Source organism: Lissotriton helveticus, chromosome 5_1 (assembly GCF_964261635.1).
Source record: "Lissotriton helveticus chromosome 5_1, aLisHel1.1, whole genome shotgun sequence".
Taxonomy (NCBI): Eukaryota; Metazoa; Chordata; class Amphibia; order Caudata; family Salamandridae; genus Lissotriton; species Lissotriton helveticus.
The window spans coordinates 1,741,508-1,768,027 of record NC_136065.1 but is presented as its reverse complement, the minus strand read 5'-3'; positions in this window follow the sequence as shown (position 1 = coordinate 1,768,027).

Below are 26,520 nucleotides of genomic sequence, written 5' to 3'. Positions count from 1 at the left end.
CGACACGCAACTGGTCGTCTCGCTCTCACACCTTGACCACTGCCCAGACAATCTCTCGCATTGCCTCCAGGAAATCCACCTCTGGATGTGCGAGTCCTCACTCAAACTCAACGGGTCTAAAACTGAAGTCATGCTGATGGGCAAGAAATGGTCAGCAATTCCACCATCTGTTTGGCCCGATGCTATGGGTGACATTGAGCACCTGGCTCCTAAATTCAGGAGGGTACGCACTGGAGGTCGGCGTTTCTCAGTAAAAGCTTCCTCCCGCTGGAATTCGCTCCCCCGCTGTCTGCGGTTGGAACCCTGCTACTTACGCTTCCGCAAACAGCTTAAAACCCTTCTCTTTCCCAAATAAGCCCACTTCCTCCTTTGGCCAACTCAAGTTCTCACAGCGCGGGGATGCCTCCGGGTCACCAGGCGCTCTACAAATCGTTAAATAAATAAATAATAAATAAATAAACACAACTTCTTTTTGTGTGTAGATATCAATTTGTGGCATTCAGTTTTTTGTTTCGAATTACTTATCGCACTCATGGGTGACTAGCTCTGGGCACCTCCTTCATATCCGGCAGCCAGTAACATTCACTCCAGACTAATAGTTTCTCTCAGCATTCGTCGCCTGAATGAACCGGACAAGCATCCATCGATCATTCTAAGCCGCATGGCATCTTCATCGTTCAATTAATTGAACTTACAGTGTTTGACTATGTTGATTTTTTCCACACATTCATCGATTGTTTCGTCAACTCTTTGACGTTGTTCATAGTCAACAGTTAGTACTTGATTAAACTTGAGATTCAACGCATTTCCAATCTGATGGTATGTGACTTCTTCATCAGTTCTTGGTGTTTTCTTTATTCCTTCTTTTACACCATCACCAGCAAGATTTTTGAGATATTTGATAATTTTCCTGTTATCAGTCTCTTTTAGTGCATCTATGAATTCTTCAAATGTTTTTATCCATGCAGCCCATCTATCGCCAGTATTTTGCTTTTTGGCAGTGTCGAATGGTGGTGGTGGTTTGAGGAAGCCGGTAGCATTGTAAACAGTGTGGAACTTACTGACGGTGAGAGTAGCGCTTTCCCCGGCCTCTCTGCCTGGATATCAGGATCCGTTCCATTCATGCCCCGGCCTTGCAATGGACCAGCCTCAGAGTCGTCCTTAATGGAATCCGTCAGCAGAATTGCCTTCTTCCAAGTTTCTGGTGGGGCGCTATAAACAAAAACTGCTCCGTTAGCACAACCTGTGCACTGTTTTGGGGCCAGCATCGGTCATGATGCAACAACTCTCTTTAGCGGGCTCGGTAAGTCCTTTACTCTATTCTTTTTATACTTCAGTGTGTATTGTCTTACACCTGGTTGATCTCTGTCGTCCGCATCAACAATCAGTTTATTGTATAACTTTGTTTTGCGTGGCAGTTGTGTACCTTTTGTAGGATCTTGGTTGTAGTTTCTTCACCACCGTGCGTAGATTTTTCTGTGAAGTTGTCTTTCAATTCACATGCTTCACACCAGCTGGAGTTGCGTTGCGACTTCACATACACTAACCGCCGACTCAGCACTTTGACGAAGGCACAGGTAACAGGCACGAGCAGTTTGCTTGGACCACGGCAAACTCTCCAGGAGAGCACTTTCTTCTTCGGGTTTCTTATACCCTATCATCAGTTGTAGGTCTTCCCCAGCCTGGGTACCCGCTGTATAACTAGGCCACACACAGAGATGTAAATCGCACAAGTTTATTCCTCTGCGTGTACCTGTGAACTCCATTAATCTAAACCAGGCTTTCTTTACATTCTGTTCTAGCGATTACGTCCCACTGATATGAGTCCTTGGGGATCCAGGAAGGTTCCAGTCAAATAATGCAAGACACTACATCCAGTTCAAAAGTTTGCAGCTCTGGCCCTAACGCCACATCTCCATCTCTTCTGCCCCTTCGTCCTACCCCCTCCCCATCTTCCGGTACTTCCACACCTCCTTTGTCTGGGCTCCTCAAGTTATTTAGGACCACGGACATGGTAGAGTGGGAGAGGGCAACCAAGGTGCGGCAGTGTGTGGTAGGAAGGGAAAGTGTTCAGCACGGGGGGTTGAGTGCTCACAATGGAGAGAAGAGTGGGGGCAGTGTTGTCCTTGGCAGGGGTGTGGTATTTGTGCTGCCCCCATCTGTGGGGTGACACGAGGGGGAGGGCTTGCCTTTCTCCTGTGAGGTCCAGTCTCTGCCCCCCCCGCACATATCTGCCAAGCTTCCCAGGTTCTTGTATGATGAGCTTCAGCAGTTCAGGTTTTTTCCTTTGAATTCTGGGACTTGTAGTCCTGTATTATATTGTAATAAATTAGCTGACAGGTCCCAGAATTCATAGAAAACACCTGGCCTGGAGCAGCACATTGCTTGGACCTGGGAAGCTTGACAGGAGTGTGTCTGGTTATTCTCCTAACTATTGGTGCCCCTCACCCCTGGTCTCTGGGAGTAATTTGCAAAGTATCTAAGGATTGGTTGGGGAGGGGGCACACATTTCTGCAGTAGGTGCCTCAACCCCAGGAGATGTTTGAAAAGCTGCCTTTTTGTGATCGGTGTCCTTGTGGCTGAGTTTATAAAAAATAGATGCACAAGTTGGCTGTCAGACTCTGCTTTTCATGACTCTCCGCCTCTTGACTCCACCCCATTTCCCTTACCACACCTTGACAACCCCGTTAGGGATTCCCGGGGTGTTCTTTTCTGATTCCAGCTCTGTCATACAGCTGCTTCACCTGCAGGCATTGGATTAAAGGCACAACAGGTCACACTCTGCCATTAATCCTTGCAGAGTCGATAAGAGAGTGGTTTAAGTGGGGGGCTGTGAGAAAGTGCCATCTTTCTTGCATGGTATGCCCCCAATTTTTGCTGAATTGCTGATGTGCTTTGACTGAGTGTGTCCTGGGCTCCTGCTAATCAGGTGCCCAGGGCCTGTGTTCCTTCCCTAAAACTGTGTTGAAACTAAAACTCAATTGGCATCTCTGGCGACCTGTCAGCCCATGGTAAATGGTACCCTAGGTACACAGGGCATTGTGACCAGAGAAGACCCCTAAGGGCTGCAGCACTTATTGTCCCACCCTTTGGGGCCCTGTACCCTGACACACACACACTGCCTTTGCAGGCTGAGTGTCCAGGTGCAGAACTAAACAAAGAGTCGGCATGGCACACATCCCTGTGTGCCATGCCCACGAGCCCACTGCCCTGGCATCCATCAGTTACCCCTCTAGGTGGGTGCCCTAGGCCAGTGGTGTGGACACAGGTGCATGATCCCTGTGCCCATACAGTCCCAAGGGCCATTCCTGGGCACTGTAAGTGCAGTGCTGCCATTAAGAGTATATGGGGCTGGGAGGTTGTCATCACGAACTCCTCAGCACCATGATGGCTACACTGAAGACTGACAAGATATCAAACTTCTCAGCACATTAAACGCGCACTGATGCCAGTGTGCGATTTAATGTAAAATGCACGACAGAGGGCATCTTAGAGCTGCCCCCTGAGACTAACCAACTCCAAGTGTCCTGACTGCGTGGCTACAGAGGCTGCCACCACCAGTCATGTTTCTAGACCCCTGGGTCGAGAGCCTGCCGCTCTCGGGGGACTGAAACAATGCACATCCTAGGACGAGGTGCCAAGCCTCCTCCCCCAGGATGGGCAGGGGAAGCCTCAAAGGCCTGCTGCCTTTGTGAGCTTCTCCAGGCCACTTGCTGTACTCAGCAGCTGGCCCCCACCGGTTCTGACCCCCACTCTGGGAAGAACGGCTGGAAACCCTAAGTGAGGAAAGGGTGTGTGCCAGCCTATGCCAACTCCACCCCTCAGGTGGGAGAGGCGTGGTGAAGCACAACTCCGGGCTCCAGCCATCTTGAGGATGAGGAGCCCTGCCCAATCAGGTCTAGGCTCCTGCCCCCCTCCCACTGGAGAGTGGCAGGATAGGGGGTGTACCCACCCCAGGGAAGGGACCCATTGGTCCCTGACCTTTACCTACCTGTAACACCCCTAAATTTAGTATTTAGGGGCACCCTGAACCTTCCTTCCTCAGAACCTGATTGCAACAAGAAGAAGAACAAGAAACAAGAATACCTGCCGTGCAGCTGCTAACAAGAGGACGACGCCCACTGACTTGGCCCCAGCCCTACCGGCCTGTTGATCCTTGAACCTGCTCCTGTGAAACTCCGGCGTCTCCTGCAGACAGCAACCTCGACAACCCCGGAGGACCTGCCTGCCTTGAACTTCTAAAAAGACTGGGACTCCCACGAGCAGTGGCTCTGCTTAAACAGCAATACCCCTGGTGCCAGCCAGGAACCGGGAATCCAGCACGCTCTGCACTCGCCGAGCCCGGCCTGTGCCTGAGTGAACCATGACCACGAGGACGTCCCCCCGGCGACTGTGACCCGGAGTCCAGTGCCCAAAGACCCTCCTCAACGAACCAGACGATGCCTGCAGCCTCAGAACCAGGGACCCCTCCAACCGCGACCAGCTGAGGGTAAGATTTCCCGACACCAAAAGACACCCTTGCACCCGGCACCCGGCGGCCCCCTGTGCCTTCCTTTGGGGTACCTACCTCTTCTCCAAGATCTTAACTTACCTCTCGAAGTGGTGTTCGCACCTGAAGAATCTCCGTCCCCGAGTCTGCAGCCTTTGTTCACTTTTTAACTTTCCCATTGATTAACATTGAGTGCCCGATGGCTCAAAAGCACCCTGCACCCAGCTGCCTGAGTGCCGCTGGAAATGCAGCAACTACCCTACTCTACTTCCCCACTTGCCGTGTCTAAGTGACCAGGAGCACAGCTCCCACAGCCGCGTGGCCTGCCTGCTTGCAGCCACCAACCGAAGGCCCCCCTACCCTCTATAGGATTGCATTTGGCCTACTCTCTCTGCACCCGGCTGCCCCTGTACCGCTGAGGGTGCAACAACTGTACCTTTCCGACCCTGGGAGACCCCTGAGTCTATGCCCAGAACCTTAACTTTACCAGTTGAGTACTTACCTAAGAGCCGATAACTCATTTTCCTTCCATCGGTTAACATTGACTGGTATCACTTGGAAATTCTTCTAAGTGTGGAGTTCTGAAACTTTAAAATATTCATTTAAAATCAGCCGAATAATGAATTCTGATTTACTCACCTGTGATCAGGAGAGAAGCCAGTGCTGTACCTTTCAGCCCCGCACTGAACCGAAAAAGTAATTATAACTGTACTTACCAGTAACTTGAATTTCCTCCCAAAGGATAACATTGCTTGGTTTTCACTGAAAAGTTTTTAAGTGTCAACTTTGAAAATACAATTATATTCTTTAAAATTCACTACTGTAACCAAAACGCTTTTACTTAACTGTTTACAGCATATGTCCCGGGACGGCATCTAGGATCCAGTTCTGTGGTTAGAAAAGTAATCTACAAAGTAATCAATTGCTTTTAACTAGAAAAACCCATTGAGCTCTGTGTTATATTGTGTTTGGAATTGTGTTGCCTGTTGCAACCACTGTGCTATTGTACTTACAAAGTCTATTGCCTTCTTGCAAAGTAATTACATAAAGTCACTCATATTGAGAAAAGTATATTTTGATACCTTGTTGGTTTTAAATTAAAACAACAATATATTTTTATATACAAAACAATTGGCCTAGAGTTCAGTTCTTGAGAGTGTGAGACCATTTGCTGAGTGTGAACAACAAATGCTTTACACTGTCCTCTGATACGGCCTTACTGCTCGACCAAGCTACCACTTTAGAGAGTAAGGCTATATCTTACTTTAACCTCTGCCAAACCTCTGGGGACTGTGCACTCTGTGCACACTGTACCTTACTTTGGTCCTGTATATGCTGAGCCGCTTTCTTACAGGGGCTCTCTCTACTTGTGGTTGGTTTCTTACCCTTCTCCTGCTTGCGCAGATGTAGGGGCGTTCGTACAGGTGTCAGACTCTGTTTTTCTTGACCCTGCCCCGTGACTCCACCCCCATTCCCCTATCAGAACTTGACCTCTAGGTGTGGGGTCGCAGAGTACTATTTTCCGATGCAAACTCTGTACGTTAATCTGTTTCACCTGCAGGCATTGGGTTGGGTTAAAGGGACAGCAGGGCACACCCGGCCTTTAATCCTTGCGGTGTCTATTAGGGAGTGGTTTACCTGGAGGGCTCTCTCTGTACTGCCAGAGTTATCTTTCCAGCACTATTATCCCCTGAATGTTGCTGGGCATTCACACATCTCTGGAGCGAGTGCATTAACCACCAGAGTTATCTTTCCAGCACTATTATCCCCTGAATGTTGCTGGGCACACACACATCTCTGTAGCGAGTGCATTAACCGCCATAGTTATCTTTCCAGCACTAATATCCCCTGAATGTTGCTGGGCACACAGATCTCTGCAGTGAGTGCATTAACCGCCAGAGTTATCTTTCCAGCACCATTATCCCCTGAATGTTGCTGGGCATTCACACATCTCTGGAGCGAGTGCATTAACCACCAGAGTTATCTTTCCAGCACCATTATCCCCTGAATGTTGCTGGGCATTCACACATCTCTGCAGCGAGTGCATTAACCGCCAGAGTTATCTTTCCAGCACTATTATCCCCTAAATGTTATCCCCTGAATGTTATCCCCTGAATGTTTCTGGGCACACACACACATCTCTGGAGCGAGTGCATTAACCGCCTCAGTTATCTTTCCGGCAGTATTATCCCCTGAATGTTATCCCCTGAATGTTTCTGGGCACACACACATCTCTGCAGCGAGTGCATTAACCGCCAGAGTTATCTTTCCAGCACTATTATCCCCTGAATGTTGCTGTGCACACACACATCTCTGCAGCGAGTGCATTAACCACCAGAGTTATCTTTCCAGCACTATTATCCCCTGAATGTTGATGGGCACACACACGTCTCTGAAGCGAGTGCATTAACCACCAGAGTTATCTTTCCAACACCATTATCCCTGAATGTTGCAAGGCACACACATCTCTGCAGTGAGTGCATTAACTGCCTCAGTTATCTTTCCGGCAGTATTATCCCCTGAATGTTATCCCCTGAATGTTGCAAGGCACACACATCTCTGCAGCGAGTGCATTAACCGCCAGAGTTATCTTTCGAGCACTATTATCCCCTGAATGTTGCTGCGCATTCACACATCTCTGGAGTGAGTGCATTAAACACCAGAGTTATCTTTCCAGCACTATTATCCCCTGAATGTTGCTGGGCACACACACATCTCTGGAGCGAGTGCATTAACTGTCAAAGTTATCTTTCCAGCACTATTATCCCCTGAATGTTGCTGTGCACACACACATCTCTGCAGCGAGTGCATTAAGCACCAGAGTTATCTTTCCAGCACTATTATCCCCTGAATGTTGCTGGGCACACACACATCTCTGGAGCGAGTGCATTAACTGTCAAAGTTATCTTTCCAGCACTATTATCCCCTGAATGTTGCTGTGCCCACACACATCTCTGCAGAGAGTGCATTAACCGCCAGAGTTATCTTTCCAGCACTATTATCCCCTGAATGTTGCTGCGCATTCACACATCTCTGGAGTGAGTGCATTAAACACCAGAGTTATCTTTCCAGCACTATTATCCCCTGAATGTTGCTGGGCACACACACATCTCTGCAGCGAGTGCATTAACCGCCAGAGTTATCTTTCCAGCACTATTATCCCCTGAATGTTGCTGTGCACACACACATCTCTGCAGCGAGTGCATTAACCACCAGAGTTATCTTTCCAGCACTATTATCCCCTGAATGTTGATGGGCACACACACGTCTCTGAAGCGAGAGCATTAACCACCAGAGTTATCTTTCCAACACCATTATCCCTGAATGTTGCAAGGCACACACATCTCTGCAGTGAGTGCATTAACCGCCTCAGTTATCTTTCCGGCAGTATTATCCCCTGAATGTTATCCCCTGAATGTTTCTGGGCACACACACATCTCTGCAGCGAGTGCATTAACCGCCAGAGTTATCTTTCCAGCACTATTATCCCCTGAATGTTGCTGGGCACACACACATCTCTGCAGCGAGTGAATTAACCGCCAGAGTTATCTTTCCAGCACTATTATCCCCTGAATGTTGCTGCGCATTCACACATCTCTGGAGCGAGTGCATTAAACACCAGAGTTATCTTTCCAGCACTATTATCCCCTGAATGTTGCTGGGCACACACACATCTCTGCAGCGAGTGCATTAACCACCAGAGTTATCTTTCCAGCACTATTATCCCCTGAATGTTGCTGGGCACACACACATCTCTGGAGCGAGTGCATTAACTGCCAGAGTTATCTTTCCAGCACTATTATCCCCTGAATGTTGCTGGGCACACACACATCTCTGCAGCGAGTGCATTAACCACCAGAGTTATCTTTCCAGCACTATTATCCCCTGCATGTTTCTGGGCACACACATCTCTGCAGCAAGTGCATTAACCGCCAGAGTTATCTTTCCAGCACTATTATCCCCTGAATCTTTCTGGGCACACACACATCTCTGCAGCGAGTGCATTAACCGCCAGAGTTATTGTTCCAGCACCATTATCCCCTGAATGTTGCTGGGCACACACACATCTCTGCAGCGAGTGCATTATCTGCCAGAGTTGGCTTTTGTAGTTTGGTTTGCCCTGTTCCCATCATGCACTGGGACAGGAACAGACTAATTTGCATGCAGCCAGGTTCTGAAACTGGGATGGTGCAATGAGCTAAAAAACGGTGTTGGATCTAGCCCTGATCTCTTGACTGGGTGAGAGTATTCTGCTTAATTCAGAGACTCTGTCCCTCACCACCTCTTGTTGTAAATAATTTTGTCCACCCTAAGCGTGGAAGGGTATACTCAGACATGAGTCCCTTGCTCATTGCACCATCAGGATTCAAGCAAGCCGGGCTGAAGACGGCTGTAATGCCAGAAACCGGTCCCCGGTAGCTTGTTTCCTTCCCAGTGTAAGAATTGGCTTTTGTGGTTTGGTTTGCCCTGTTCCCATCATGCACTGGGACAGGAACAGACTAATTTGCATACAGCCAGGTTCTGAAACTGGGATGGTGCAATGAGCTAAAAAAACGCCAGAGTTATCTTTCCAGCACTATTATCCCCTGAATGTTTCTGGGAACACACACATCTCTGCAGCGAGTGCATTAACCGCCAGAGTTATCTTTCCAGCACTATTATCCCCTGAATGTTTCTGGGAACACACACATCTCTGCAGCCCAGAATTATCTTTCCAGCACTAATATCCCCTGAATGTTGCTGGGAACACAGATCTCTGCAGTGAGTGCATTAACCACCAGAGTTATCTTTCCAGCACCATTATCCCCTGAATGTTGCTGGGCACACACACATCTCTGCAGCGAGTGCATTAACCACCAGAGTTATCTTTCCAGCACCATTATCCCCTGAATGTTGCTGGGCACACACATCTCTGGAGCGAGTGCATTAACCACCAGAGTTATCTTTCCAGCACTATTATCCCCTGAATGTTATCCCCTGAATGTTGCTGGGCATTCACACATCTCTGGAGCGAGTGCATTAACCACCAGAGTTATCTTTCCAGCACTATTATCCCCTGAATCTTTCTGGGCACACACACATCTCTGCAGCGAGTGCATTAACCGCCAGAGTTATTGTTCCAGCACCATTATCCCCTGAATGTTGCTGGGCACACACACATCTCTGCAGCAAGTGCATTATCTGCCAGAGTTGGCTTTTGTAGTTTGGTTTGCCCTGTTCCCATCATGCACTGGGACAGGAACAGACTAATTTGCATACAGCCAGGTTCTGAAACTGGGATGGTGCAATGAGCTAAAAAACGGTGTTGGATCTAGCCCTGATCTCTTGACTGGGTGAGAGTATTCTGCTTAATTCAGAGACTCTGTCCCTCACCACATCTTGTTGTAAATAATTTTGTCCACCCTAAGCGTGGAAGGGTATACTCAGATGTGAGTCCCTTGCTCATTGCACCATCAGGATTCAAGCAAGCCGGGCCGAAGATGGCTGTAATGCCAGAAAACGGTCCCCGGTAGCTTGTTTCCTTCCCAGTGTAAGAATTGGCTTTTGTGGTTTGGTTTGCCCTGTTCCCATCATGCACTGGGACAGGAACAGACTAATTTGCATACAGCCAGGTTCTGAAACTGGGATGGTGCAATGAGCTAAAAAACCGCCAGAGTTATCTTTCCAGCACTATTATCCCCTGAATGTTTCTGGGAACACACACATCTCTGCAGCGAGTGCATTAACCGCCAGAGTTATCTTTCCAGCACTATTATCCCCTGAATGTTTCTGGGAACACACACATCTCTGCAGCCCAGAGTTATCTTTCCAGCACTAATATCCCCTGAATGTTGCTGGGAACACAGATCTCTGCAGTGAGTGCATTAACCACCAGAGTTATCTTTCCAGCACCATTATCCCCTGAATGTTGCTGGGCACACACATCTCTGGAGCGAGTGCATTAACCACCAGAGTTATCTTTCCAGCACTATTATCCCCTGAATGTTATCCCCTGAATGTTGCTGGGCATTCACACATCTCTGGAGCGAGTGCATTAACCACCAGAGTTATCTTTCCAGCACTATTATCCCCTGAATGTTGCTGGGCACACACACATCTCTGGAGCGAGTGAATTAACCGCCAGAGTTATCTTTCCAGCACTATTATTCCCTGAATGTTGCTAGGCACACACATGTCTGCAGCGAGTGAATTAACTGCCAGAGTTATCTTCCCAGCACCATTATTCCCTGAATGTTGCTGGGCATTCACACATCTCTGGAGCGAGTGCATTAACCACCAGAGTTATCTTTCCAGCACTATTATCCCCTAAATGTTATCCCCTGAATGTTGCTGGGCACACACATCTCTGCAGCGAGTGCATTAACTGCCAGAGTTATCTTTCCAGCACTATTATCCCCTGAATGTTGCTGGGCACACACACATCTCTGCAGCAAGTGCATTAACCGCCAGAGTTATCTTTCCAGCACTATTATCCTCTGAATGTTGCTGGGCACACACATCTCTGCAGCAAGTGCATTAACCGCCAGAGTTATCTTTCCAGCACTATTATCCCCTGAATGTTGCTGGGCATTCACACATCTCTGGAGCGAGTGCATTAACGACCAGAGTTATCTTTCCAGCACCATTATCCCCTGAATGTTGCTGGGCATTCACACGTCTCTGCAGCGAGTGCATTAACCGCCAGAGTTATCTTTCCAGCACTATTATCCCCTAAATGTTATCCCCTGAATGTTATCCCCTGAATGTTTCTGGGCACACACACACATCTCTGGAGCGAGTGCATTAACCGCCTCAGTTATCTTTCTGGCAGTATTATCCCCTGAATGTTATCCCCTGAATGTTTCTGGGCACACACACATCTCTGCAGCGAGTGCATTAACCGCCAGAGTTATCTTTCCAGCACTATTATCCCCTGAATGTTGCTGTGCACACACACATCTCTGCAGCGAGTGCATTAACCACCAGAGTTATCTTTCCATCACCATTATCCCTGAATGTTGCAAGGCACACACATCTCTGCAGTGAGTGCATTAACCGCCTCAGTTATCTTTCCGGCAGTATTATCCCCTGAATGTTATCCCCTGAATGTTGCAAGGCACACACATCTCTGCAGCGAGTGCATTAACCGCCAGAGTTATCTTTCCAGCACTATTATCCCCTGAATGTTGCTGCGCATTCACACATCTCTGGAGTGAGTGCATTAAACACCAGAGTTATCTTTCCAGCACTATTATCCCCTGAATGTTGCTGGGCACACACACATCTCTGGAGCGAGTGCATTAACTGTCAAAGTTATCTTTCCAGCACTATTATCCCCTGAATGTTGCTGTGCACACACACATCTCTGCAGCGAGTGCATTAACCACCAGAGTTATCTTTCCAGCACTATTATCCCCTGAATGTTGCTGGGCACACACACATCTCTGGAGCGAGTGCATTAACTGTCAAAGTTATCTTTCCAGCACTATTATCCCCTGAATGTTTCTGGGAACACACACATCTCTGCAGCCCAGAATTATCTTTCCAGCACTAATATCCCCTGAATGTTGCTGGGAACACAGATCTCTGCAGTGAGTGCATTAACCACCAGAGTTATCTTTCCAGCACCATTATCCCCTGAATGTTGCTGGGCACACACACATCTCTGCAGCGAGTGCATTAACCACCAGAGTTATCTTTCCAGCACCATTATCCCCTGAATGTTGCTGGGCACACACATCTCTGGAGCGAGTGCATTAACCACCAGAGTTATCTTTCCAGCACTATTATCCCCTGAATGTTATCCCCTGAATGTTGCTGGGCATTCACACATCTCTGGAGCGAGTGCATTAACCACCAGAGTTATCTTTCCAGCACTATTATCCCCTGAATCTTTCTGGGCACACACACATCTCTGCAGCGAGTGCATTAACCGCCAGAGTTATTGTTCCAGCACCATTATCCCCTGAATGTTGCTGGGCACACACACATCTCTGCAGCAAGTGCATTATCTGCCAGAGTTGGCTTTTGTAGTTTGGTTTGCCCTGTTCCCATCATGCACTGGGACAGGAACAGACTAATTTGCATACAGCCAGGTTCTGAAACTGGGATGGTGCAATGAGCTAAAAAACGGTGTTGGATCTAGCCCTGATCTCTTGACTGGGTGAGAGTATTCTGCTTAATTCAGAGACTCTGTCCCTCACCACATCTTGTTGTAAATAATTTTGTCCACCCTAAGCGTGGAAGGGTATACTCAGATGTGAGTCCCTTGCTCATTGCACCATCAGGATTCAAGCAAGCCGGGCCGAAGATGGCTGTAATGCCAGAAAACGGTCCCCGGTAGCTTGTTTCCTTCCCAGTGTAAGAATTGGCTTTTGTGGTTTGGTTTGCCCTGTTCCCATCATGCACTGGGACAGGAACAGACTAATTTGCATACAGCCAGGTTCTGAAACTGGGATGGTGCAATGAGCTAAAAAACCGCCAGAGTTATCTTTCCAGCACTATTATCCCCTGAATGTTTCTGGGAACACACACATCTCTGCAGCGAGTGCATTAACCGCCAGAGTTATCTTTCCAGCACTATTATCCCCTGAATGTTTCTGGGAACACACACATCTCTGCAGCCCAGAGTTATCTTTCCAGCACTAATATCCCCTGAATGTTGCTGGGAACACAGATCTCTGCAGTGAGTGCATTAACCACCAGAGTTATCTTTCCAGCACCATTATCCCCTGAATGTTGCTGGGCACACACATCTCTGGAGCGAGTGCATTAACCACCAGAGTTATCTTTCCAGCACTATTATCCCCTGAATGTTATCCCCTGAATGTTGCTGGGCATTCACACATCTCTGGAGCGAGTGCATTAACCACCAGAGTTATCTTTCCAGCACTATTATCCCCTGAATGTTGCTGGGCACACACACATCTCTGGAGCGAGTGAATTAACCGCCAGAGTTATCTTTCCAGCACTATTATTCCCTGAATGTTGCTAGGCACACACATGTCTGCAGCGAGTGAATTAACTGCCAGAGTTATCTTCCCAGCACCATTATTCCCTGAATGTTGCTGGGCATTCACACATCTCTGGAGCGAGTGCATTAACCACCAGAGTTATCTTTCCAGCACTATTATCCCCTAAATGTTATCCCCTGAATGTTGCTGGGCACACACATCTCTGCAGCGAGTGCATTAACTGCCAGAGTTATCTTTCCAGCACTATTATCCCCTGAATGTTGCTGGGCACACACACATCTCTGCAGCAAGTGCATTAACCGCCAGAGTTATCTTTCCAGCACTATTATCCTCTGAATGTTGCTGGGCACACACATCTCTGCAGCAAGTGCATTAACCGCCAGAGTTATCTTTCCAGCACTATTATCCCCTGAATGTTGCTGGGCATTCACACATCTCTGGAGCGAGTGCATTAACGACCAGAGTTATCTTTCCAGCACCATTATCCCCTGAATGTTGCTGGGCATTCACACGTCTCTGCAGCGAGTGCATTAACCGCCAGAGTTATCTTTCCAGCACTATTATCCCCTAAATGTTATCCCCTGAATGTTATCCCCTGAATGTTTCTGGGCACACACACACATCTCTGGAGCGAGTGCATTAACCGCCTCAGTTATCTTTCTGGCAGTATTATCCCCTGAATGTTATCCCCTGAATGTTTCTGGGCACACACACATCTCTGCAGCGAGTGCATTAACCGCCAGAGTTATCTTTCCAGCACTATTATCCCCTGAATGTTGCTGTGCACACACACATCTCTGCAGCGAGTGCATTAACCACCAGAGTTATCTTTCCATCACCATTATCCCTGAATGTTGCAAGGCACACACATCTCTGCAGTGAGTGCATTAACCGCCTCAGTTATCTTTCCGGCAGTATTATCCCCTGAATGTTATCCCCTGAATGTTGCAAGGCACACACATCTCTGCAGCGAGTGCATTAACCGCCAGAGTTATCTTTCCAGCACTATTATCCCCTGAATGTTGCTGCGCATTCACACATCTCTGGAGTGAGTGCATTAAACACCAGAGTTATCTTTCCAGCACTATTATCCCCTGAATGTTGCTGGGCACACACACATCTCTGGAGCGAGTGCATTAACTGTCAAAGTTATCTTTCCAGCACTATTATCCCCTGAATGTTGCTGTGCACACACACATCTCTGCAGCGAGTGCATTAACCACCAGAGTTATCTTTCCAGCACTATTATCCCCTGAATGTTGCTGGGCACACACACATCTCTGGAGCGAGTGCATTAACTGTCAAAGTTATCTTTCCAGCACTATTATCCCCTGAATGTTGCTGTGCACACACACATCTCTGCAGCGAGTGCATTAACCGCCAGAGTTATCTTTCCAGCACTATTATCCCCTGAATGTTGCTGCGCATTCACACATCTCTGGAGTGAGTGCATTAAACACCAGAGTTATCTTTCCAGCACTATTATCCCCTGAATGTTGCTGGGCACACACACATCTCTGCAGCGAGTGCATTAACCGCCAGAGTTATCTTTCCAGCACTATTATCCCCTGAATGTTGATGTGCACACACACATCTCTGCAGCGAGTGCATTAACCACCAGAGTTATCTTTCCAGCACTATTATCCCCTGAATGTTGATGGGCACACACACGTCTCTGAAGCGAGTGCATTAACCACCAGAGTTATCTTTCCAACACCATTATCCCTGAATGTTGCAAGGCACACACATCTCTGCAGTGAGTGCATTAACCGCCTCAGTTATCTTTCCGGCAGTATTATCCCCTGAATGTTATCCCCTGAATGTTTCTGGGCACACACACATCTCTGCAGCGAGTGCATTAACCGCCAGAGTTATCTTTCCAGCACTATTATCCCCTGAATGTTGATGGGCACACACACGTCTCTGAAGCGAGTGCATTAACCACCAGAGTTATCTTTCCAACACCATTATCCCTGAATGTTGCAAGGCACACACATCTCTGCAGTGAGTGCATTAACCGCCTCAGTTATCTTTCCGGCAGTATTATCCCCTGAATGTTATCCCCTGAATGTTTCTGGGCACACACACATCTCTGCAGCGAGTGCATTAACCGCCAGAGTTATCTTTCCAGCACTATTATCCCCTGAATGTTGCTGGGCACACACACATCTCTGCAGCGAGTGCATTAACCGCCAGAGTTATCTTTCCAGCACTATTATCCCCTGAATGTTGCTGCGCATTCACACATCTCTGGAGTGAGTGCATTAAACACCAGAGTTATCTTTCCAGCACTATTATCCCCTGAATGTTGCTGGGCACACACATCTTTGGAGCGAGTGCATTAACTGTCAAAGTTATCTTTCCAGCACTATTATCCCCTGAATGTTGCTGTGCACACACACATCTCTGCAGCGAGTGCATTAACCACCAGAGTTATCTTTCCAGCACTATTATCCCCTGAATGTTGCTGGGCACACACACATCTCTGGAGCGAGTGCATTAACTGTCAAAGTTATCTTTCCAGCACTATTATCCCCTGAATGTTGCTGTGCACACACACATCTCTGCAGCGAGTGCATTAACCGCCAGAGTTATCTTTCCAGCACTATTATCCCCTGAATGTTGCTGCGCATTCACACATCTCTGGAGTGAGTGCATTAAACACCAGAGTTATCTTTCCAGCACTATTATCCCCTGAATGTTGCTGGGCACACACACATCTCTGCAGCGAGTGCATTAACCGCCAGAGTTATCTTTCCAGCACTATTATCCCCTGAATGTTGCTGTGCACACACACATCTCTGCAGCGAGTGCATTAACCACCAGAGTTATCTTTCCAGCACTATTATCCCCTGAATGTTGATGGGCACACACACACGTCTCTGAAGCGAGTGCATTAACCACCAGAGTTATCTTTCCAACACCATTATCCCTGAATGTTGCAAGGCACACACATCTCTGCAGTGAGTGCATTAACCGCCTCAGTTATCTTTCCGGCAGTATTATCCCCTGAATGTTATCCCCTGAATGTTTCTGGGCACACACACATCTCTGCAGCGAGTGCATTAACCGCCAGAGTTATCTTTCCAGCACTATTATCCCCTGAATGTTGCTGGGCACACACACATCTCTGCAGCGAGTGCATTAACCGCCAGAGTTATCTTTCCAGCACTATTATCCCCTGAATGTTGCTGCGCATTCACACATCTCTGGAGCGAGTGCATTAAACTCCAGAGTTATCTTTCCAGCACTATTATCCCCTGAATGTTGCTGGGCACACACACATCTCTGCAGCGAGTGCATTAACCACCAGAGTTATCTTTCCAGCACTATTATCCCCTGAATGTTGCTGGGCACACACACATCTCTGGAGCGAGTGCATTAACTGCCAGAGTTATCTTTCTAGCACTATTATCCCCTGATTGTTATCCCCTGCATGTTTCTGGGCACACACATCTCTGCAGCGAGTGCATTAACCGCCAGAGTTATTGTTCCAGCACCATTATCCCCTGAATGTAGCTGGGCACACACACATCTCTGCAGCGAGTGCATTATCTGCCAGAGTTGGCTTTTGTAGTTTGGTTTGCCCTGTTCCCATCATGCACTGGGACAGGAACAGACTAATTTGCATACAGCCAGGTTCTGAAACTGGGATGGTGCAATGAGCTAAAAAACGGTGTTGGATCTAGCCCTGATCTCTTGACTGTGTGAGAGTACTCTGCTTAATTCAGAGACTCTGTCCCTCACCACCTCTTGTTGTAAATAATTTTGTCCACCCTAAGCGTGGAAGGGTATACTCAGATGTGAGTCCCTTGCTCATTGCACCATCAGGATTCAAGCAAGCCGGGCCGAAGACGGCTGTAATGCCAGAAACCGGTCCCCGGAAGCTTGTTTCCTTCCCAGTGTAAGAATTGGCTTTTGTAGTTTGGTTTGCCCTGTTCCCATCATGCACTGGGACAGGAACAGACTAATTTGCATACAGCCAGGTTCTGAAACTGGGATGGTGCAATGAGCTAAAAAACCGCCAGAGTTATCTTTCCAGCACTATTATCCCCTGAATGTTTCTGGGAACACACACATCTCTGCAGCGAGTGCATTAACCGCCAGAGTTATCTTTCCAGCACTATTATCCCCTGAATGTTGCTGGGCACACAGATCTCTGCAGTGAGTGCATTAACCGCCAGAGTTATCTTTCCAGCACTATTATCCCCTGAATGTTGCTGGGCACACAGATCTCTGCAGTGAGTGCATTAACCACCAGAGTTATCTTTCCAGCACCATTATCCCCTGAATGTTGCTGGGCACACACATCTCTGGAGCGAGTGCATTAACCGCCAGAGTTATCTTTCCAGCACTATTATCCCCTGAATGTTTCTGGGAACACACACATCTCTGCAGCCCAGAGTTATCTTTCCAGCACTAATATCCCCTGAATGTTGCTGGGAACACAGATCTCTGCAGTGAGTGCATTAACCACCAGAGTTATCTTTCCAGCACCATTATTCCCTGAATGTTGCTGGGCACACACATCTCTGGAGCGAGTGCATTAACCACCAGAGTTATCTTTCCAGCACTATTATCCCCTGAATGTTATCCCCTGAATGTTGCTGGCCATTCACACAACTCTGGAGCGAGTGCATTAACCACCAGAGTTATCTTTCCAGCACTATTATCCCCTGAATGTTGCTGGGCACACACACATCTCTGCAGCGAGTGCATTAACCGCCAGAGTTATCTTTCCAGCACTATTATCCCCTGAATGTTGCTGGGCACACAGATCTCTGCAGTGAGTGCATTAACCGCCAGAGTTATCTTTCCAGCACTATTATCCCCTGAATGTTGCTGGGCACACACACATCTCTGCAGCGAGTGCATTAACCGCCAGAGTTATCTTTCCAGCACTATTATCCCCTGAATGTTGCTGGGCACACAGATCTCTGCAGTGAGTGCATTAACCGCCAGAGTTATCTTTCCAGCACTATTATCCCCTGAATGTTGCTGGGCACACAGATCTCTGCAGTGAGTGCATTAACCACCAGAGTTATCTTTCCAGCACCATTATCCCCTGAATGTTGCTGGGCACACACATCTCTGGAGCGAGTGCATTAACCACCAGAGTTATCTTTCCAGCACTATTATCCCCTGAATGTTATCCCCTGAATGTTGCTGGGCACACACATCTCTGCAGCGAGTGCATTAACTGCCAGAGTTATCTTTCCAGCACTATTATCCCCTGAATGTTGCTGGGCGCACACACACATCTCTGCAGCGAGTGCATTAACTGCCAGAGTTATCTTTCCAGCACTATTATCCCCTGAAGGTTTCTGGGCATTCACACATCTCTGGAGCGAGTGCATTAACAACCAGAGTTATCTTTCCAGCACTATTATCCCCTGAATGTTGCTGGGCACACACACATCTCTGGAGTGAGTGCATTAACTGTCTGAGTTATCTTTCCAGCACTATAACCCGTCATTATTATCCCCTGAATGTTGCTGGGCACACACACATCTCTGGAGCGAGTGCATTAACTGCCAGAGTTATCTTTCCAGCACTATTATCCCCTGAATGTTGCTGGGCACACACATCTCTGCAGGGAGTGCATTAACCGCCAGAATTATCTTTCCAGCGCTAATATCCCCTGAATGTTGCTGGGCACACACACATCTCTGGAGCGAGTGCATTAACCACCAGAGTTATCTTTCCGGCAGTATTATCCCCTGATTGTTATCCCCTGAATGTTGCTGGGCACACACATCTCTGCAGCGAGTGCATTAACCGCCAGAGTTATCTTTCCAGCACTATTATCCCCTGATTGTTGCTGGGCACACACACATCTCTGGAGCGAGTGCATTAACTGCCAGAGTTATCTTTCCGACACTATTATCCCCTGAATGTTTCTGGGCACACACACATCTCTGCAGCGAGTGCATTAACCGCCAGAGTTATCTTTCCAGCACTAATATCCCCTGAATGTTGCTGGGCACACAGATCTCTGCAGTGAGTGCATTAACCACCAGAGTTATCTTTCCAGCACTAATATCCCCTGAATGTTGCTGGGCACACAGATCTCTGCAGTGAGTGCATTAACCGCCAGAGTTATCTTTCCGGCACTATTATCCCCTGATTGTTATTCCCTGAATGTTGCTGGGCATTCACACATCTCTGCAGCGAGTGCATTAACCGCCTCAGTTATTTTTCCAGCAGTATTATCCCCTGAATGTTATCCCCTGAATGTTTCGGGGCACACACACATCTCTGCAGCGAGTGCATTAACCGCCAGAGTTATCTTTCCAGCACTAATATCCCCTGAACGTTGCTGGGCACACAGATCTCTGCAGTGAGTGCATTAACCGCCAGAGTTATCTTTCCAGCACTATTATCCCATGAATGTTGCTGGGCACACAGATCTCTGCAGTGAGTGCATTAACCGCCAGAGTTATCTTTCCAGCACTATTATCCCCTGAATGTTTCTGGGCACACACACATCTCTGCAGCAAGTGCATTAACTGCTAGAGTTATCTTTCCAGCAATATTATCCCCTGAATGTTGCTAGGCATTCACACATCTCTGGAGCAAGTGCATTAACCACCAGAGTTATCTTTCCAGCACTATTATCCCCTGAATGTTATCCCCTGAATGTTGCTGGGCACACACATCTCTGCAGCGAGTGCATTAACTGCCAGAGTTATCTTTCCAGCACTATTATCCCCTGAATGTTGCTGGGCACACACACATCTCTGCAGCGAGTGCATTAACCGCCAGAGTTATCTTTCCAGCACTATTATCCCGTGAATGTTGCTGGGCACACACATCTCTGCAGCGAGTGCATTAACCGCCAGAGTTATCTTTCCAGCACTATTATCCCCTGAATGTTGCTGGGCACACACACATCTCTGCAGCGAGTGCATTAACCGCCAGAGTTATCTTTCCAGCACTATTATCCCCTGAATGTTGATGGGCACACAGATCTCTGCAGCGATTGCTTTAACCGCCAGAGTTATCTTTCCAGCACTAGTATCCCCTGAATGTTGCTGGGCACACACACATCTCTGCAGCGAGTGCATTAAGCGCCTCAGTTATCTTTCCGGCAGTATTATCCCCTGAATGTTATCCCCTGAATGTTTCTGGGCACACACACATCTCTGCAGCGAGTGCATTACCCGCCAGAGTTATCTTTCCAGCACTAATATCCCCTGAATGTTGCTGGGCACACAGATCTCTGCAGTGAGTGCATTAACCACCAGAGTTATCTTTCCAGCACTATTATCCCCTGAATGTTGCTGGGCATTCACACATCTCTGGAGCGAGTGCATTAACCACCAGAGTTATCTTTCCAGCACTATTATCCCCTGAATGTTGCTGGGCATTCACACATCTCTGGAGCGAGTGCATTAACCACCAGAGTTATCTTTCCAGCACTATTATCCCCTGAATGTTGCTGGGCACACACACATCTCTAGAGCGAGTGAATTAACCGCCAGAGTTATCTTTCCAGCACTATTATTCCCTGAATGTTGCTAGGCACACACATGTCTGCAGCGAGTGAATTAACTGCCAGAGTTATCTTCCCAGCACCATTATTCCCTGAATGTTGCTGGGCATACACACATCTCTGCAGCGAGTGCAGTAACTGCCAGAGTTATCTTTCCAGCACTATTATCCCCTGAATGTTGCTGGGCATTCACACATCTCTGGAGCGAGTGCATTAACCACCAGATTTATCTTTCCAGCACTATTATCCCCTGAATGTTATCCCCTGAATGTTGCTGGGCACACACATCTCTGCAGCGAGTGCATTAACTGCCAGAGTTATCTTTCCAGCACTATTATCCCCTGAATGTTGCTGGGCACACACACATCTCTGCAGCAAGTGCATTAACCGCCAGAGGTATCTTTCCAGCACTATTATCCTCTGAATGTTGCTGGGCACACACATCTCTGCAGCGAGTGCATTAACCGCCAGAGTTATCTTTCCAGCACTATTATCCCCTGAATGTTGCTGGGCACACACACATCTCTGCAGCGAGTGCATTAACCGCCAGAGTTATCTTTCCAGCACTATTATCCCCTGAATGTTGATGGGCACACAGATCTCTGCAGCGAGTGCTTTAACCGCCAGAGTTATCTTTCCAGCACTAGTATCCCCTGAATGTTGCTGGGCACACACACATCTCTGCAGCGAGTGCATTAACCGCCTCAGTTATCTTTCCGGCAGTATTATCCCCTGAATGTTATCCCCTGAATGTTTCTGGGCACACACACATCTCTGCAGCGAGTGCATTAACCGCCAGTGTTATCTTTCCGGCAGTATTATCCCCTGAATGTTATCCCCTGAATGTTGCTGGGCACCAGATCTCTGCAGTGAGTGCATTAACCACCAGAGTTATCTTTCCAGCACTATTATCCCCTGAAGGTTGCTGGGCATTCACACATCTCTGGAGCGAGTGCATTAACCACCAGAGTTATCTTTCCAGCACTATTATCCCCTGAATGTTTCTGGGCACACACACATCTCTGGAGCGAGTGCATTAACTGCCAGAGTTATCTCTCCAGCACTGTTATCCCCTGAATGTTGCTGGGCTCACACATCTCTGCAGGGAGTGCATTAACCGCCAGAATTATCTTTCCAGCACTAATATCCCCTGAATATTGCTGGGAACACACACATCTCTGGAGCGAGTGCATTAACCACCAGAGTTATCTTTCCGGCAGTATTATCCCCTGATTGTTATCCCCTGAATGTTGCTGGGCACACAAATCTCTGCAGCGAGTGCATTAACCGCCAGAGTTATCTTTCCAGCACTAATATCCCCTGAATGTTGCTGGGCACACAGATCTCTGCAGTGAGTGCATTAACCACCAGAGTTATCTTTCCAGCACTAATATCCCCTGAATGTTGCTGGGCACACAGATCTCTGCAGTGAGTGCATTAACCGCCAGAGTTATCTTTCCGGCACTATTATCCCCTGATTGTTATTCCCTGAATGTTGCTGGGCATTCACACATCTCTGCAGCGAGTGCATTAACAGCCTCAGTTATCTTTCCAGCAGTATTATCCCCTGAATGTTGCTGGGCACACAGATCTCTGCAGTGAGTGCATTAACCGCCAGAGTTATCTTTCCGGCACTATTATCCCCTGATTGTTATTCCCTGAATGTTGCTGGGCATTCACACATCTCTGCAGCGAGTGCATTAACCGCCTCAGTTATTTTTCCAGCAGTATTATCCCCTGAATGTTATCCCCTGAATGTTTCGGGGCACACACACATCTCTGCAGCGAGTGCATTAACCGCCAGAGTTATCTTTCCAGCACTAATATCCCCTGAACGTTGCTGGGCACACAGATCTCTGCAGTGAGTGCATTAACCGCCAGAGTTATCTTTCCAGCACTATTATCCCCTGAATGTTGCTGGGCACACAGATCTCTGCAGTGAGTGCATTAACCGCCAGAGTTATCTTTCCAGCACTATTATCCCCTGAATGTTTCTGGGCACACACACATCTCTGCAGCAAGTGCATTAACTGCCAGAGTTATCTTTCCAGCAATATTATCCCCTGAATGTTGCTAGGCATTCACACATCTCTGGAGCAAGTGCATTAACCACCAGAGTTATCTTTCCAGCACTATTATCCCCTGAATGTTATCCCCTGAATGTTGCTGGGCACACACATCTCTGCAGCGAGTGCATTAACTGCCAGAGTTATCTTTCCAGCACTATTATCCCCTGAATGTTGCTGGGCACACACACATCTCTGCAGCGAGTGCATTAACCGCCAGAGTTATCTTTCCAGCACTATTATCCCGTGAATGTTGCTGGGCACACACATCTCTGCAGCGAGTGCATTAACCGCCAGAGTTATCTTTCCAGCACTATTATCCCCTGAATGTTGCTGGGCACACACACATCTCTGCAGCGAGTGCATTAACCGCCAGAGTTATCTTTCCAGCACTATTATCCCCTGAATGTTGATGGGCACACAGATCTCTGCAGCGATTGCTTTAACCGCCAGAGTTATCTTTCCAGCACTAGTATCCCCTGAATGTTGCTGGGCACACACACATCTCTGCAGCGAGTGCATTAAGCGCCTCAGTTATCTTTCCGGCAGTATTATCCCCTGAATGTTATCCCCTGAATGTTTCTGGGCACACACACATCTCTGCAGCGAGTGCATTAACCGCCAGAGTTATCTTTCCAGCACTAATATCCCCTGAATGTTGCTGGGCACACAGATCTCTGCAGTGAGTGCATTAACCACCAGAGTTATCTTTCCAGCACTATTATCCCCTGAATGTTGCTGGGCATTCACACATCTCTGGAGCGAGTGCATTAACCACCAGAGTTATCTTTCCAGCACTATTATCCCCTGAATGTTGCTGGGCATTCACACATCTCTGGAGCGAGTGCATTAACCACCAGAGTTATCTTTCCAGCACTATTATCCCCTGAATGTTGCTGGGCACACACACATCTCTAGAGCGAGTGAATTAACCGCCAGAGTTATCTTTCCAGCACTATTATTCCCTGAATGTTGCTAGGCACACACATGTCTGCAGCGAGTGAATTAACTGCCAGAGTTATCTTCCCAGCACCATTATTCCCTGAATGTTGCTGGGCATACACACATCTCTGCAGCGAGTGCAGTAACTGCCAGAGTTATCTTTCCAGCACTATTATCCCCTGAATGTTGCTGGGCATTCACACATCTCTGGAGCGAGTGCATTAACCACCAGATTTATCTTTCCAGCACTATTATCCCCTGAATGTTATCCCCTGAATGTTGCTGGGCACACACGTCTCTGCAGCGAGTGCATTAACTGCCAGAGTTATCTTTCCAGCACTATTATCCCCTGAATGTTGCTGGGCACACACACATCTCTGCAGCAAGTGCATTAACCGCCAGAGTTATCTTTCCAGCACTATTATCCTCTGAATGTTGCTGGGCACACACATCTCTGCAGCGAGTGCATTAACCGCCAGAGTTATCTTTCCAGCACTATTATCCCCTGAATGTTGCTGGGCACACACACATCTCTGCAGCGAGTGCATTAACCGCCAGAGTTATCTTTCCAGCACTATTATCCCCTGAATGTTGATGGGCACACAGATCTCTGCAGCGAGTGCTTTAACCGCCAGAGTTATCTTTCCAGCACTAGTATCCCCTGAATGTTGCTGGGCACACACACATCTCTGCAGCGAGTGCATTAACCGCCTCAGTTATCTTTCCGGCAGTATTATCCCCTGAATGTTATCCCCTGAATGTTTCTGGGCACACACACATCTCTGCAGCGAGCGCATTAACCGCCAGTGTTATCTTTCCGGCAGTATTATCCCCTGAATGTTATCCCCTGAATGTTGCTGGGCACCAGATCTCTGCAGTGAGTGCATTAACCACCAGAGTTATCTTTCCAGCACTATTATCCCCTGAAGGTTGCTGGGCATTCACACATCTCTGGAGCGAGTGCATTAACCACCAGAGTTATCTTTCCAGCACTATTATCCCCTGAATGTTGCTGGGCACACACACATCTCTGGAGCGAGTGCATTAACTGCCAGAGTTATCTCTCCAGCACTGTTATCCCCTGAATGTTGCTGGGCACACACACATCTCTGGAGTGAGTGCATTAACCGCCAGAGTTATCTTTCCAGCACTATTATCCCCTCAATGTTGCTGGGCACACACATCTCTGCAGGGAGTGCATTAACCGCCAGAGTTATCTTTCCAGCACTATTATCCCCTGAATGTTGCTGGGCACACAAATCTCTGCAGCGAGTGCATCAACCGCCAGAGTTATCTTTCCAGCACTATTATCCCCTCAATGTTGCTGGGCACACACATCTCTGCAGGGAGTGCATTAACCGCCAGAGTTATCTTTCCAGCACTATTATCCCCTGAATGTTGCTGGGCACACACACATCTCTGCAGCGAGTGCATTAACCACCAGAGTTATCTTTCCAGCACTATTATCCCCTGAATGTTGCTGGGCACACACACATCTCTGCAGCGAGTGCATTAACCGCCTCAGTTATCTTTCCAGCAGTATTATCCCCTGAATGTTATCCCCTGAATGTTTCTGGGCACACACACATCTCTGCAGCGAGTGCATTAACCGCCAGAGTTATCTTTCCAGCACTAATATCCCCTGAACGTTGCTGGGCCCACAGATCTCTGCAGTGAGTGCATTAACCGCCAGAGTTATCTTTCCAGCACTATTATCCCCTGAATGTTGCTGGGCACACAGATCTCTGCAGTGAGTGCATTAACCGCCAGAGTTATCTTTCCAGCACTATTATCCCCTGAATGTTTCTGGGCACACACACATCTCTGCAGCAAGTGCATTAACTGCCAGAGTTATCTTTCCAGCAATATTATCCCCTGAATGTTGCTGGGCATTCACACATCTCTGGAGCGAGTGCATTAAACACCAGAGTTATCTTTCCAGCACTATTATCCCCTGAATGTTATCCCCTGAATGTTGCTGGGCACACACATCTCTGCAGCGAGTGCATTAACTGCCAGAGTTATCTTTCCAGCACTATTATCCCCTGAATGTTGCTGGGCACACACACATCTCTGCAGCGAGTGCATTAACAGCCAGAGTTATCTTTCCAGCTCTATTATCCCCTGAATGTTGCTGGGCACACACATCTCTGCAGCGAGTGCATTAACCGCCAGAGTTATCTTTCCAGCACTATTATCCCCTGAATGTTGCTGGGCACACACACATCTCTGCAGCGAGTGCATTAACCGCCTCAGTTATCTTTCCGGCAGTATTATCCCCTGAATGTTATCCCCTGAATGTTTCTGGGCACACACACATCTCTGCAGCGAGTGCATTAACCGCCAGAGTTATCTTTCCAGCACTAATATCCCCTGAATGTTGCTGGGCATTCACACATCTCTGGAGCGAGTGCATTAACCACCAGAGTTATCTTTCCAGCACTATTATCCCCTGAATGTTGCTGGGCACACACACATCTCTGCAGCGAGTGCATTAACCACCAGAGTTATCTTTCCAGCACTATTATCCCCTGAATGTTGCTGGGCACACACACATCTCTGGAGTGAGTGAAT